At 45.0% G+C, this 16,577-nt stretch overlaps 2 non-coding genes across 2 annotated transcripts; both read right to left on the bottom strand.

Moving 5' to 3' along the window:
• Positions 1-5,659: 5,659 nt before the first annotated feature.
• Positions 5,660-5,754, bottom strand: trnai-uau (transfer RNA isoleucine (anticodon UAU)). The gene is made up of 2 exons: positions 5,717-5,754; positions 5,660-5,695 (listed from the first exon to the last, which is right to left on the bottom strand). It is a non-coding gene; the product is annotated as a tRNA-Ile (tRNA).
• Positions 5,755-13,736: 7,982 nt separating this feature from the next.
• On the bottom strand, positions 13,737-13,831 carry trnai-uau (transfer RNA isoleucine (anticodon UAU)). The gene is made up of 2 exons: positions 13,794-13,831; positions 13,737-13,772 (listed from the first exon to the last, which is right to left on the bottom strand). It is a non-coding gene; the product is annotated as a tRNA-Ile (tRNA).
• Between the last annotated feature and the right edge of the window lie 2,746 nt (positions 13,832-16,577).

The raw sequence follows: 16,577 nt of genomic DNA, 5'->3' as shown, positions 1-16,577 counted from the left end.
ATGATGCTGGAAGTGTCTGCATGGAGTGGGAGGGGGTTAAAAAGTATCTAATTTATTCGAGCAAAGTAATCCAATTTTCTGACACATCACTTCAAACAGACCGGGGAGAGAGCGCAGGACTCGGAGACTGCTCAAGGCCCAGACTCGAAGGCCGACCCGCACTCGGAGCGGCACAGAGGCAATCGGTGAAAAAAAACAAGGAGTGACGTCAGGACAGCAGGTCGGTGAATGGCTGGCGAGTCTTCGTTTTTTTCCTCTGATTGAGGGAATTGGGAAAAAATTGAATGAAAAGCTTGAAATGTAAAACTCCTGGAAGCTCATTAAAATTAAAGCTTAAACTACTTAACTAGAGTAATATAATCAAAAATAACCGTATTTAAGGCTTAATTTGTTTTTGCTTTGTTTAAGTTCATCTAATAAATTAAGGCTTGGCAGGGCAGCTCAAACCTGTCGAATGCACGACCTGTGCCATGTGGGAACTCCAGGACGCTTCCCGTGTCCTGGACAAGCACATGTGCAGGAAGTGTCGTCAGCTGGTGGAGCTCGAGCTCCGGGTTTCGGACCTTGAGCAGCAGCTGACGTCACTGCAGTGCATCCGCGAGGCTGAGAATTTCGTGGACAGCACGTTTCAGGAAGTGGTCACCCCGCAGATTAAGAGAGTGCAGGCAGAGGGGGACTGGGTGACCGACAGACAGAAAAGGACGACCAGGCAGCTGGTGCAGGAGTCCCCTGAGGGCATCTCAATCTTCAACCAGTATTCAGATCTGGGTACTGGTGGGGGAAAGGGTTCCTCTTGGGAGTGCAGACAGAGCCAAGTCCAAAGCATAATGGGTGGCTCAGCTGTAAAGTGGGGGGGGAGGAGAAAGGTCAAGAGAGCAATCGTGATCGGGGATTCGATAGTTAGGGGAGCAGTCATGCGTTTCTGCGGCCGCAAACGTGATTCCAGGATGGTATGTTGCGTCCCTGGTGCCAGGGTCATGGATGTCACTGAGCGGCTGCAGGACATTCTTAAGGGCGAGTGTGAACAACCAGAGATCGTGGTCCATATCGGTAACAACGACACAGGTAAAAAAAAAGGGATGAGGTCCTGCAGCTGAATATGAGGAGTTAGGAAATAAATTAAAAAGCAGGACCTCAAGGGTAGTAATCTCAGGATTACCCCCAGTGCCACGTGTTCATGAGTACAGGAATGGGAGAATAGATCAGGAGAATGCGTGGCTGGAGGGTTGGTTCAGGAGAGGGGGAATTTAGATTCCTGAGGAATTGGGACTGATTCTGGGGAAGGTGGGAACTGTACAAGCCGACCGGGTTCCCCCTCAACAGACCCAGGACTAATCGTCTTGAGGGGGAGTTGCTACTGCTGTTGGCGAGGGTTGAAACTCGAGTGGCTGGGGGATGGGAACCTGAGCGGGGAGGCAGAAGAGAGTAAAGTTGAGAGAAGCAAGAGAGTGGAGGACCCAGGGGAAATTTACATTAAAAAAAGTACAAATAGTTGTTCAAGAACAAGTGAAAGGGAAAGCGTGGAGCAGAAGAAATAAAGTGTATTTTAGACACTACAGATAAAGTGAAAACTAGAAGGTGTAAAGCGATTAACCAAGCATCAAAGCTGAACGTCAGGCTCGGGTGTGGCCCAACTAAGAGTTTTATATACGAACGCACGGAGTATAAGGAATAAATTAAATGAACTACAGGCACAAATTCAAATTGGAGGGTATGACATGATAGCTATTACTGAGATATGGCTGCAGGATGGTCAGGATTTGGAACTAAATATAACAGGTTGTAAGGTCTACAGGCGAGGTAGGGAAAATGGAGGAGGTGGAGGAGTAAGCCATAGTGATTAAAGATAAAATCACTTTAATGATAAAGGAGGATATAACGAGGGGTATACAGCCAAAAGAGATCTTATGGGTTTAATTGAGAAATAGGCAAGGATCTAAGACTAAAGTGGGAGTTGTGTATCGGACCCCTGGCAGCAGCTCTGAAGTGCTAGATTGTATAAATGCAGAGATTAGGCAAGCGTTTAACAAAGGCATAGTGGTCTTAATGGTGGATTTTAACCTTCACATAGATTGGTAAAATCAGACCAGCAACTGTCAGAAAGGTAGTGAATTCAATGAGTATGTCCGGGATAGTTTTCTACAGCAGTATGTCCGAGAGGCAACAAGGGGGCAAGCCATACTAGATTTTGTAATGAGAAATGAACCAGATTGAGTTAACAGCTTGACTGTGCGTGAACATCTATCCAAAAGCGATCATAACAGGATCGAGTTCAAGGTAATATTTGAAAGGGAAAAAAGTGAATCACCTGCTAAGATTCTACATTTGGGTAAGGCCGACTTCAATGTGATGAGACAGAGACTGTCCACAGTAAACTGGGCAACTCTGTTAATGGGTAAAACGACTGATGATCAGTGGGAAATGTTTAAAGAAACATTTAACGTGATACAGAATCAGTTTATTCTCCTGAGGGGCAACAACTCTACTTGCCAAAACAAACCAGCCCTGGACAACTAAAGAGGTAAGGGACAGTATGAGACATAAGGAAAGGGCATACAAAAAAGCATAAAATGGCACAGATCCTGGCGAATGGGAAAGACGCAAAGATCAACAAAAGTTCACAAAACAGATAGTAAGAGCAAAAAAAGAGAGTACGAAAAGAAACTTGCAAGGGATATCTAAACAAATACGAAGAACTTTTATCGTTATATTAGGTAAAAGAGGATGGTCAGGAGCAGTGTTGGCCCCTTAAAAACTGAAAGTGGGGATAAGATCATTGACAATGGGAAAATGCGGACGTGTTGAACAATTACTTTGCGTCAGTAATTACAGTAGAAAAAGAGGATAGCATCCTGGAAATCCCAAGAAAACTAATATTGAATCGGGGACAGGGACTCAATAAAATTAATATAACTAAAATAACAGTAATGAAGAAAATAATAGCACTGAAGAGTGACAAATCCCCAGGACCAGGAGGTTTCCATCCCAGGGTTTTAAAGGAAGGAGGTGAGCACATTGCAGATGCCCTAACTATAATCTTTCAAAGTTCTCTAGATTCAGGAACTGTCCATCTACCTTTGGAAAATTGCACATGTCACTGCGCTTTTTAAGAAAGGAGAGAACGGGAAACCAGGGAATAGTCGACCAGTTGGCCTAACATCTGTTGTGAGGAAAATGCTGGAGTCTAGACTTATGTATGGGGTGACTGAACACCTCGAGAATTTTCAGTTAATCAAAGAGGGCCAGCATGGATTTGTGAAATGTCGGTCGTGCCTGAAAAAGCTGATTGCATTTTTTGAAGAGGTGACGAAAGCAGTGGACAGGGGATTGTCAATGGATGTTATTTATATGGACTTCCAGAAGGCATTTGATAAAGTCCCACATAAGAGACTGTTAGCTTAGATAGAAGCCCATGGATTCGAGGGAAAAATACGGACTTGGTTAGGAAGTTGGGTGAGCGAAAGGCGACAGAGAGCAGGGATAATGGGTTGGTACTCACATTGGCAGGATGTGACTTGTGGAGTCCCGCAGGGATCTGTCTTGGGGGTTCAATTATTCACAATATTTATTAACGACTTAAATAAAGGCATGGAAAGTCTCATATCTGCTTTTGCCGATGACACAAAGAGTGGTGGCATTGTAAACAGTATTGATGAAAACATAAAATTACAAATGGATATTGATAGATTAAATGAATGGACAAAACTGTGGCAAATGGAATTCAATATCGGCAAATGTGAGGTCATCCACTTTGGATCAAAAAAGGATAGAACAGGTTACTTTCTAAATGGTAAAAAGTTAAAAACAGTGGATGTCCAAAGGGACTTAGGGGTTCAGGTCCATCGATCATTGAAGTGTTATTAACAGGTGCAGAAAATAATCAAGAAGGCGAATGGAATGCTGGCCTTTATATCTCGAGGACTAGAATACATGGGGACAGAAGTTATGCTGCAGCTATACAAAACCCGGGTTCGACCGCACCTGGGGTACTGTGAGCAGTTCTGGGCAACTCACATTCGGAAGGACATATTGGCCATGGAGGGAGTGCAGCGTAAGTTTACTAGAATGGCACCCGGAATTCAAGGATTAAGTTACGAGGAGAGATTACACAAATTGGTGTTGTATTATTTCGAGTTTAGATCGTTAAGGCGTGATCTGATCGAAGTTCATAAGATGTTAAGTGGAACAAATAGGGTGGATAGAGAGAAACTATTTCCGCTGGTTGGGGATTCTCGGAGTCGGGGGCACATTCTAAAAATTAGAGCCAGACCATTGAGGAATGAGATTAGAAATCATTTCTGCACACAAAGGGTGGTAGAAGTTTGGAACTCTCTTCTGCAAAAGTCAATTTATGCTCGCTCAATTGCTAAATTTAAATCTGAGAGAGAGAGCTTTTTGGCAACCAAAGGTATTCAGGCATATGTGCCAAAGGCAGGTGTATGGAGTTAGATCACAGGTCAGCCATGATCTAATCAAATGGCGGAGCAGGCACAAGAGGCTGAATGGCCCACTCCTGTTCCGAGATTCCTGTGTTCCTAATTTATTCGAGCAAAGGAATCAGATCAGCCCAACTAAACTCACTGTTCACCATCCAATTAACAAGCTGCAGATAACTGCACCAATCCAAACATTTCCAGTTAACTCTGGAAGAGACTCACTTTGAAGCAGTTTCGACACAAAGCAATCTCTGCACATACAAGGGACGGGTGGTGTAATCGGGCAATCAGTGGTCTCTCCAACTGATATTCTCCTGTCCAAATGTTTCTGGTAAAAATAGTGATCAGAGAAGAACAAAGCCCTTTTCTGAGAATGCTCAACAATGGTCAACATATTGACAAAACATCGCAGGAATCGACTCTCCCACAGTTATTATTCCGCTGGAAAGGCAGAACTTGCCAGCTGTTCTAAAATTGATAGCCTGAGCAGGAACTTGCACCCTGGACCCTCAGATCACTACTTTGCTAAAAAGTCTGATGTTCTACAAACTGAGCTTTCCAGGCCGCCCGATGTTTATTCTTCCACCATGCAGATTCATGGTTGGTCTCTGAATTTCCCCTTGAGGACGTCGATATGGGGTCCATTTTGCAAAATTCTCAGTAACGTTTTGAGGAGAATCCTTGTTTGTGTTGAACCTGATGTGAGAAACTTGGAGAGGAAACTCGTGAGTTTACAATTCTCCATGTTTCTGCCAAATCTCCTGTCATTCGTTCGCAGTAATTAAAAAAACACTTTGCCCAATGCCTCAAAAGCTGATCTTGTCCCACACGGGAGCAGGAAAAGTTCTCCCGACCTGTCAAAGGAACAACAACTGAAAGCGGAATAATTCCACCCGTTACTCAGTGACACCGGGCAATACATTAACCTTCCGAATTTTCCTACACGACATTTGAAACAGAAGAATGTCTGTTTCACGAAAAGAAGAATTGTGTGTTCGGTTCATTAAATTTATAGATCTCGTGCCGTCTCCTTTGCCTTTTCATTTTGACGCCAATCGCCCCTCTCCCGCCTATAAACAATTAAACTCACACCTGCTATTGTAATACGGCCGGCCAGAGAACCCTCAGTGCCCACAGGAGAACACGAAGAAGGAGATGCTTCATGGAACACACCAGCTGAATCTTGAACTCGGGTGGAAATGTTCAGAAGCAAAAAGTAAAACTGCTCCAGGTGAAGCTCGAATTCACAACCTCGGCATTGCTCGAGCCGGATACTGTTATATAAGTACCGCGCGCTGACCGATTGCGCTACTGGAGCCCCACGTAGGTCAGTCGCGCAGCAAACAGCCTCATTTGCGGCCGTTGAGACTCTCTGTTCTTGCAGTCTGTTTCCAAGTGAACACATGCAGCAAACTGCCGTTCGGCCATTGGTGTTTCATTGGTCGAATTCTCGCCTGCCTCACAGGAAGCTGGGGTTCGATTACCGCCCAATGCAGGAGCATTTTCATTCGGTATTCATGAAATCGAGTGAATTGGGATAAATTCATATTCAGCTTCAATCTGCACAACATCTTGAGACTTCTTTTTTCTCCACGTGTGTTGCGTTGACGAAACCTCGTTATTCTGTCCTCGAGAGCTGAAACAGGCTCTGGAATTAAGTCAATCCTGCCTTCTGCATCGCTGAAACGATGTGAGAAGCAAATGAGTGAATTTTCAACAAAAGTGGCGCCAGAACACCGCTCGATTGGGATTTGAACCCGGGACCTCTCGCATAAATGATCAGCAAAACCGCCCGCAGCGAGGATTCTTCCCCACGACATGCCAGCCGCCACGAATTGGGTCGTGCAACCAGCGTGCAATTCGCAACCACCCACAGCCGACCAGCCAGCCTTTCAGGCCACTTCTGTTTATCCAATCTCGTTTTCTATTCCGATGTTCAGCAGTGTCAAGTTGAGCACGAACTATTTCAAGTCAACAATATTAGGCTCTCTTTACCACATTCGTTGTGAATGAACGACTTGTTTTATCAAGTAAAACTTTGCAGAATTTACTGCTCTAAAGCTGCATTCACATTAGCTTCGAATTCATCATCTGGGATGCACTTTTGCTTCTCCTACCGTCTCAGTCTTTCTTTCTTTACCCTTCTCTGTTGGTTTTGCAGGTTCGATCAGCCTTGGCCGTTCAAGGAAGCCTGAGAAGTCCATCAGGGGAAAATACAAAGAGGCAAGAGACTGAGACAGGGAGAGATAGAGAGATTAAAGTACAGGAAAAAATAGTGTAAATGTCAACTTTTGCGAATTAGCAGAATTTAAGATGGAGCTGGGAACAATTCCTTCGTGTATATTGAAATCTTGCAAGAGACCATCGGGCTTTCAATTCAAAGTGTCCATGTTGCGGAGTATCTCTCCTCGAGTTGGAAAAGTGATCATTTAATTTGAACTCAAACAGCTGCGATGCAAGGAGAAGGCGAAAATCCCGAGAAAAACCCCATTAGATTACAAGTCTCACGTCTTAACCATTCAACCATTGCTGCACGAGTGTACATTAGAATGCGTACGGTTATCACAGGCGATCTGGCAGACTTTAAATTCTTTCAGACAGGTATCCAAAGCGACAAATGTAAAGTTTTGCCGTTTAGGCATTGGTGTTTAAGCAGGAGAAATCTCACTTGTTTTGCAAGTCAGTTGGATTCGAATCCCGGCCATTACAGAAACTTTTTGCATTGTGCACCCATGAGATTGCCTGAATTGGGATCAATTAATATTCAGATTCCGTCCACACACCATTTTGAGACATTTTCTTTTCTGCCCGGATGTTGCGTCGATGAACACTTTGCATTCTGTCATTTGGTTTTCAAACATGCTCTGAATATGAATCAATTCTGCCATCGGCAACGCTGAAACGATGTGAGAAACCAATTGCTGATTTTTGACTAAAATCGTGACACAGAGGGAGATCACCTGGCATTTGAACCTGATGCTCGTCTGTCATTGAACACTCTCCCATTTCAATCTCCATCGACGGGCTGAGTCTGAATAAATCCGTCAGTTTGTGATTCTTTGCGAGAGAGCGGGAGATGTTGAGAAATGAGCTGAAGATTTCCCTCGATTTATTAATAGTGCACATTCTCACATACATTAGATAATGGACTTTCACAGAGACTTTAAACCCTTTTTATTTGTTGATCACACGCTGCTTGAGGGAGGAGCGGCTCCGGGTTTGTTGCAAAGACTGTGCTTGTGCGGGGAGCAACGGGCCAAATGGCCGAGGGGACCTGTTCGGTCCCGAGTCCATCACAGCCTCAGACTGACGAAAGGAAGGGGCGGTTCGTGAAAAAATGGGCGAAGGTGTCGTTACTGAGTAGATTTTGAAGGGAGGTGGGTCAGTTTGCAAGGTCACTGAGAGACGATGGATTTTGCAGATGACAGGATAAATAGAAACAAATATCTCATCTCCCCGCCTCTTCCAGCTGCTTAATAACTTAATGCTCAAGAGATGTTGTCACTGCCGAAGACCCATTATCCCGAGTCACACTGTCCCTCCAATCCTGCACACGTTGCTTCGCTTTTCAACTGTCCATCACCCCCGTGCTCGCTCACCTACATTGGTTCCCAGTTCGCCAATGTCTCGACGTTAAAATCCTCATCCTTGTGTTCACATCCCTCCGTGGCCTCGCCTCTCCCTATTGATGAAACCACCCCCAGCCCTACAACCCTCCGAGATCATGGTGTTCCTCAAATTATGGCCCCTTTTGCACTCCTGATTTTAATGGCTCCACCATTGGCGGTCTTGCCTTCAGCTGCCTGGCCCTAATTCTCTGGAATACCCGATTTAAACCCCTTCGCCTCTCTCTCCTCCTTTATGACGCTCATTGCAACCGACCTTTTTTTCACTCAGTTTTATTTCACCTTTTCGAATATCTCCTTTTGTGGATCTGTGTCAAATGTTATCTGATTACGCTCCTGTGAAGCGCCTTGGGACAGTTTATTGTGTTAAAGGCCCGATATAAATGTAAGTTGTTGTTAATTGTAAGGTCTCCCACCATTTAAAGAAGTAAGGATATGACAGTAAGCTTGGTAACTCCGAAGCGTCTGTTGCTGCACCCGATTCACCGTTTCCATCAACAGCCCAGATGCAAGCTCTCGAGAGGATGTTTATGGTGAGACTGAGTGTAAATCACAGGGTGAAGCACCGAGCACCAGTGAGCAGGAGGAGCTGGAAATAATCATGGTAATTACTATTACACAAACTTTGAACAGCCTATACGTTAAAGAATGACCCAATATAAAACCAATCGCCAGTTCCAGAGTCGATGTACTCGGGTCGTGATTTGCACACGGTTCTGACTCACTTGGTACCAGACGCGCGACCGTCAACAGTGAAGAGTTGGAGCCGGATCCAGAAGAGTGAAATCAGGACCGACCTCTGCGGAGTACCCAGAGTTTGGGAGGCCGAGTAAGAGCTGCAGCCAGAGCGGTTTCGAAACCAGCCGCTGATGCCGGAGTGAAGCGAGTCCCATTCCGAGCCGTTTCTGCCAGCCGCCTGCCGGGCCTCGTCGCACGGAAGGGGATCGATACACGACTAACTCCCACACACAGGTTTCAGTCAGGAAGGCTGTCTCCAGTATTGGCTCAGGTGGTCGAGCGATCTAAAACGCGGTGTTTAGTTCACGATTTCTTCTGTAGATGGGGGCTTAAATTGCACTTGGAACATTGTCATTTTTATTCACTTACGGAGTTATTTCTGTGCATTCGGCTGGAGGTCCTTTTTCCTGCCCAGTGAGATTTGCCCCTTCAAGAAAATCAACCCGCCCTCCATCCACGGCAGGTTTTGACGTCCATCGGTTTGTGGTAAAACCGAGCTTTAAACTAAAATATTCAATACAAAAACACACGGCGGGTCATTCAATATAAGCGGAGAGAAGAGGCAATTTTAATTTCGGCTCGACCGATTTAAACATTAAATAAACGAACGGTTTGTAAACAGCAACGGAAGTGACAGAAGTGGGAAAAGTGACCTTGCTAACTGACCCTCCTACCAAAAAATCTACTCAATAACTACTCTTCGCCCATTTTTTCACGAACCTCTCCTTCCTTTCGTCAGTCTGAGGCTGTGATGGACTCGGGGAACAAACAGGTCCCCTCCGCCATTTGGTCCTTTGCTCCCCGCACAAGCACAGTCTTTCCAACAAACCCGGATGTCCCAATGCGCTCCTCCCTCCAGCAGGCTGTGATCAATAAATAAAAAGGGTTGAACGTCTGTGTGAAAGTCCATTTTCCAATATATGTGAGAATGTGCACTATTAATGAATCCACGGAAATCTTCAGCTCATTTCTCAACATCTCCCGCTATCTCGCAAAGAATCACAAGCTGACGGATTTATTCAGACTCAGCCCGGAGATGGAGATTTAAATGGGAGAGTCTCAAATGACAGACGAGCATTTGGTTCAAATGCCAGACGAGCCCCCTCTGTGTCACAATTTTAATCAAAAATCACCAATTGGTTTCTCACATCGTGTCAGCGTTCCCGATGGCAGAATTGACTTATATTCAGAGCATGTTTGAGAACCAAAGGACAGAATGCAAAGTGTTCATCGACGCAACATCCGGGCAGAAAAGAAAATGTCTCAAAATGGTGTGTGGACGGAATCTGAATTTGAATTGATCCCAATTCAGGCAATCTCATGGGTGCTTAATGCAAAAAGTTTCCGTAATGGCTGGGAAACGAAACCTACTGAATTACAAAGAAAGCGAGATTTCTCCCACTTCACCCTCAATTTCTAAACGGCAGCAGGTGACATATATCGCTTTGGAAACCTGTCTGAAAGAATTCACAGTCTGCCAGATCGCCTGTGATAACCGTATGCATTCTGATGCACAACCGTGTAGAAATGGCTGAATGGTTAAGGCTTCAGACTTATAATTTAATCGACTTTTCCCAGGCATGTTCATATCTTCCTTGCATTGTAAGTTTTGGGTTCAAGCGAAATAATCGTCTTTCCAACTCTCGCAAAGATACTCCGCAACGCGGGCACTTTCAGTTGGGAATCGAATGATCTCTTGCAGGATTTCAAAATACATGAAGGAATTGTTCCCAGCTCCATCTTAAATTCTGCTAATTCGCAAAAGTTGACAATTACACTTTTTTACTGTACTTCAATCTCTCTATCTCTCCCTGTCTCAGTCTCTTGACTCTTTGTATTTTCCTCTGATGGACTTTTCAGGCTTCCTTGAACGGCCAATGCTGATCGAACCTGCAAAACCAACAGAGAAGGGGAAAGAAAAAAAGACTGAGACGGTAGGAAAAGCAAGAGTGCATCCCAGCTGATGAATTCGGAGCGGATGTCTCCACATTTATCTCTCTTCCCCCTCACAGTGAAAAAGTAGCTATTTTATTACACTTATGGTTCAGTGTGTAACCTGCGGATGCCGAGACACTTGACAATGTCGCTTTAGAGCAGTAAATTCTGCAAAGTTTTCCTTGACAATACAAGTCGTTCATTCAAAACGAATGTGGTAAAGAGAGCCTAATATTGGTGACTTGAAATAATTCGTGCTCAAATTGACATTGCTGAAAATCGGAACAGAAAACGAGATTGGATGAACAGAAAGGATCTGAAAGGCTGGCTGGTCGGCTGTGGGTGGCTGCGAATTGTACACTTGCTGCACGGCCTTGTTCGAGGCGTTTGTTTGGTCTTGGGGTATAATTATCGCTTACGAGATTTCACTGATTGTTTGTGTTAAATGTCCCGGGTTCAAATCCCAATCCAGCACGGCTGTATCGCAACTTACGGTGAAAGTTCACTCATTTGCTTCTCACATATTTTCAGCGATACAGAAGGCAGGATTAACTGAAGTCGCAAAGCAAGTTTCAGCTCCAGAGGACAAAATACTGAGGTTTCGTCAACGCAACACACGTGGAGAAAAGAAAATGTCCACAGATGGTGTGCAGATTGAAGCTGATTGTGAATTTATCCCAATTCACGCGATGTCATGAATGCAGAATGAAAATGCTCCTGCATTGGGCGGTAATCAAACCTCTGCATCCTGTGTGACAGGCAAGAATTTGACCACGAAAACACCAATGGCCGAACGGCAGTTGGCTGCATGTTTCCACTTGGAAACCTGTCAGAAAGAATAGACAATCTCACAGGAAGAAAATGAGGGTGTTTGATGGAAAACAAGTCGTACGCAGCTCAAGCAGCGCAATCGGTTTACGCACGGTACTTATTTCACAATATCAGGCTTGAGTTAAACGCCGAGATTGTGAGTTCGAGCCTCACGTAGAGCAGTTTTACATTTTGCTTCTGAACACTTCCACCCGAGTTCAAGACACAGCTGGTCAGTTCCATTCAGCATCTCCTTCTTCGTGATCTCAAGTGGGCACTTATGTTCCTCTGGCCGGCCGTATTGCAATAGCAGGTGTGAGTTTATTTGTTAATAGGTGGGAGAGGGGGCGATTGGCGACAGCATGAGTTCTCAAATGAGGCGGCACGAGATCTTTAAATTTAATGAACCGAACACACAATTCTTCTTTTCGTGAAACAGACATTCTTCTGTTTGAAATGTCGTGTAGGAAAATTCGGAAGGTTAATGTGTTGCCCGGTGTCACTGAGTAACGGGTGGAATTATTCCGTTTTCAGTTGTTGATCCGCTGACAGATCGAGAGACCTTTTCCAGCTCCCGTGTGGGACAAGTTTAGATTTTGAGCAACTGGGTAAAGTGTTTTTTTTAATTGGTGCAAACGAATGACAAGACATTTGGCACAAACAGGAAGAATTGTAAACTCACGAGTTACCTCTCCATGTTTCTAACATCAGGTTCAACACAAACAAGGATTCTCCTCAAGACATTACTGAGAATTTTGTCAAACGGACCCTCAATCGAGTTCGACGCCCACAAGCGATAATTTAGAGACCAACCATGAATCTTTATGAAGGAGTACCACAAAACCGTGCACATGGATAGCTCAGTCCGTAAAGCATCAGATAAGCAAAGTCGTGATCTGAGGGTCCAGAGTTCATAATCCTTGTTTCAGGCTGTTAAATTTAAAACAGTTGGTAAGTGCTTCTCCTCCAGCGGAGGAACAACTGCGGGAGAGACGATGTGTGTCAATATGTTGACTTTTGGTGAGCATTCTCAGAAAAGGACTTTGTTCTTCTCTGATCACCATTTTTCCCAGAAACATTCGGACTGTCTGTGATCATTTCGAAAGACCACTGATTGCCCGTTCACACCACCCGTCCCTTGTTTGTACAGAGATTGCTTAGTGTTCAAACTGCTTCAAAGTGAGTCTCTTCCATCGTTACCTGGAAATATTTGGATTGGTGCAGTTATCTGTAGCTTGTCAATTGGAAGGTTAACACGGAGTTTAGTTGGGCTGATCTGATTTCTTTGCTCGAGTAAATTGGATACTTTTTAACCCCCACCCACTCCTTGCAGACACTTCCAGCATCATCGACGTGGGCGGTAGAATGCAGAGACATTCAGCGCTACAAATCAATCCGTGCCGCCTCTTACCGAAACTCGGGAACAATGTTAACGAATTCAGCCTCTCAGATGCCGATGTCGCCAATTTCATCTTGTGCAGCAAGAACCCCTGGTGATTTTACAGTCACTCAAGTTCGCTTCACTTTCCCCAAAGTTTACTCTAAGAGAGAAAAATGAAGGAAAAGTGAGTGTTTCGTCATTGGTGGCGAAGCAAAATCGCTGCTTTCATTCCTTCCACCGTTGATCTTCCTGCGGGTTATGAACCTTCTGCACTCCACTATTTTTATCACATGATCAGGAAGTGAAACAAGTTGAATTTGAAAGTGGGAACAACAAACTGGATTAAGCGGATAGGCGGGGAGGGATATTGCAAAACAAACAGCCAAGCAACCAGGAGCGTGTCAGCTGTTACATAAGAACATAATAAATAGGAGCCGGAGTAGGCCTGACGGCCCCTCGAGCCTGTTTCGCCATTCATGGCTGATCTTCGACCTCGACTCCATTTTCCCGCCCGATCCCCATTTTCCGACACGGCACTTCAAACAGAAGAATGTCTGTTTCACGAAAAGAAGAATTGTGTGTTCGGTTTTTTCGATTTTCAGATCTCGTGGCGCCTCCTTTGCCATTTCATGCTGTCGCCAATCGCTCCTTCTCCCGCCTGTTAACAACTAAACTCACACCTGCTATTGCAATACGGCCGACCAGAGGAACCAAAGTGCCCACATGAGAACACGAAGAAGGAGATGTTTTTGGAACAGACCAGCTGGACCTTGAACTCCGGTGGAAATATTCAGATGCAAAAGGTTCACCTGCTCCAGGTGAGGCTCGAACTCACAACCTCGGCATTGCTCGAGATTGATACTGTTATATAAGTACCGCGCGCTAACCCATTGCGCCACTAGAGCTGGATGGTTATCTGCGTCTCATCAAACAACCTCAATTTCGGCCTGTAAGATTGTATGTTCTTTCAGACAGGTTTCCAAGTGGACACATGCAGCCAACTGCCGCTCGGGCATTGATGTTTTCGTGGTCGAATTCTTGCCTGTCACACAGAAAGCTGGGGTTTGATTACCGCCCAAGAGCATTTTCATTCTGCATTAATGACAATGCGGGAAATGGGATAAATTCATATTCAGCTTCAATCTTCACAACATCATGAGACATTTTCTTTTTTCCAGGTGTGTTGCACACACGTCACCTCGGCTTCTGCAAGGAAAGAATGAGACGGTTGGAACATTCTTCTTCAGACGGTAATTGATGCTAACTCACTTGTGATTGTTAAATCTGGTATTAATAGATTTCTGTGAACCAATGTTATTGAGAGATATGAGGCTAAGACGGATATATGGAGCTCGGTCACAGCTCCACCATGATCTCATTGAATGGTGGAACAGGCTCGACGGGCTAAATGCCGCTGCCACTTGCTCCTCCTGATATGCGCCACTTTCACCTGCAAGAAAGCGGGACGTGTATCTGTGTGATGGCTGATAGCTGCCAGTGTGTGTGACCTGTAAGTTGTTGGTGGGCGGCTTGCAACAGTGGTAACGTGTAAGGGTGAGAGGAAGTCTCTGGTTTGAAGAGTTGAATACTGATGGAAAGAGTTTGTTGGTATCTGAGTGATGGGGATGTCGCGCGTGGTGCGACATCCCCATCACTCAGGTAGTTGACTTCATTTGAGAGTTGACCTCACTCACCTTGACCACTCATGTCAAAGCATTGAACTTCTTCCTGCACTGCATCGAAGTCCATGCTACTGTGCGCCTGGCAATGACTTCGTCCCCCACTGCCTCCCGCTGCCTTTTGGATATATGTCTGGAGGGCCTCGAGCCCACCCCCACCGCCCAACCTCTGCAAATATTGGATGTCCCTCCTTCTGCCCACCTCTTGCAACAAGGTCTCTCAGCATCAGCAGAGAAGCTTGTTGCATGCACTCTCCAGGCTTGGTACCAACTGAGATCGACAAATTGGTGAGGACTGGCGTGCAGATTGGAGGATGTGGGATTTAGTTGTGTACAACCTTTATACAATGTGTTAACATAACTCATCAGCGTGTGAACAGAAGGATGGAACCTGCATCTGTGTTTTACGTGTGTGATGTCTCATCTCAGTTCAGACTCCGTGCAGACAGCAGACTGTTATTTTCAGCAAATAACAGGTACCAGCGACCTTTGATCGATTTCTGAGAAATATCCAACCTTTAAGAGATTGAGCTCCCCTGGTGGTGGAAAGCGCATATTGCATTGATCCCACGTGCAAGGCCCGGAATGGAACGCTGAATGCAGGTGAGTCTTCGGAACAGTCGAATCTTGCGTCCTGCCTGCGCCAGGGTGATTGGGCGCGGGGAAACAGCGCATCACGCTACCTGCGCCGAAATAAGGCCTTTATCCAATTTACCCCCAATTTCCTGCATACGCCAGCCGACAGGATTCCAATATGGTATCTGGCACATGGGGCCACAGGAAGAAGGTTTGCATTTAGATAGCGCCCTTCACCACCTCAGACGTACCAAAACGCTTTACAGACAATGAAGCATTTTTTGAAGTGTAATCACTGCTGACATGCAGGAAACGAGGCACCCAATTTGCGCCCAGCAAGATCCCAAACACAGCGATGTGATAATGAGCAGATAATGTGTTGTAGTGAAGTGGCTGAAGGGATAAACATTGATCAGTTCTCCGGGGAGAATTAATCACCTTCAAAGACGGAGACAAGGTGATTGTATCAGTTCGAGTTTTGACCTTTGTAATGTTTTTTTCTTCCCTTATTTTTATCTTCTTCAGATTCCAACTGATCAGAAAACTGACAACTGAACTCTCACAGAATTGTCGATAAATCTGTCACTCAAAATAAACAATGTTGTAAATAAAGAAATAAACCGGATTGAGACTGTTCACTTCACTGAAACGTCTAATTCCGGTTAAACCGGCGCGGCGGAGTCACAACAGCTCATCGCTGATCTGCACCTCAACTCCATTTCGCGAAATAGAAAGTGGAAAACTCATGTTTCGAGAAGAATTCACTAATTTCCTTAAAAGTGAAGATCACGAAACCAGCAAAACATTCCCTGCCCTGATTAAACACACAGCAATTCTCTATGTCGAATATATAGAAAGAAACCCGCGATTGTATTTTTACACGGATAGAATACCGTGCTCAATATTAACACTAACACTGAGCGCCAGGTCTGGATCTGACCCGTTTACCCCGTGGTGCGGGACCCCGTCCGCGTTTATATTTACCAAAAAAAGAAAATGAGAAAATAATAATCTCACCCAGCAGAATTGGAGATTGTTCGTATTTTACAAGACAGGATGAGGCCACTCGGCCCGTTGGGCTTGGATAGTAAATTCTGTTCACATTCTCCGCTCGATGTTGTTCTCCGTGTACATTTTCAGTTCACCGATTTGTCTTTTATTTTATTTCCCCTCTCTCAATTTTGCAGACTGAGTGCGAAAGAAGCAAGCAGTGTCTTAACCACTCTTGCCCCGGTTTAAGATCTTTTGCTAAACCGCCGTTATAGCGGATGGGTGACCTAATGGACAAAGCGTTTGACTTCGATATGAATCGTGATGTTATCAAAAGATTGCAGGTTCGAATTTTACAGCGGTCGTTTTTACACTTGTTCCAATATGCGCCGCAAATGTTTCGCAC

The sequence above is a fragment of the Heptranchias perlo genome, chromosome X (genome assembly GCF_035084215.1).
Source record: "Heptranchias perlo isolate sHepPer1 chromosome X, sHepPer1.hap1, whole genome shotgun sequence".
NCBI classification, from domain to species: domain Eukaryota; kingdom Metazoa; phylum Chordata; class Chondrichthyes; order Hexanchiformes; family Hexanchidae; genus Heptranchias; species Heptranchias perlo.
The sequence above is the reverse complement of the archived record's forward strand: the minus strand, read 5'-3'. Positions and strand labels throughout refer to the sequence as shown.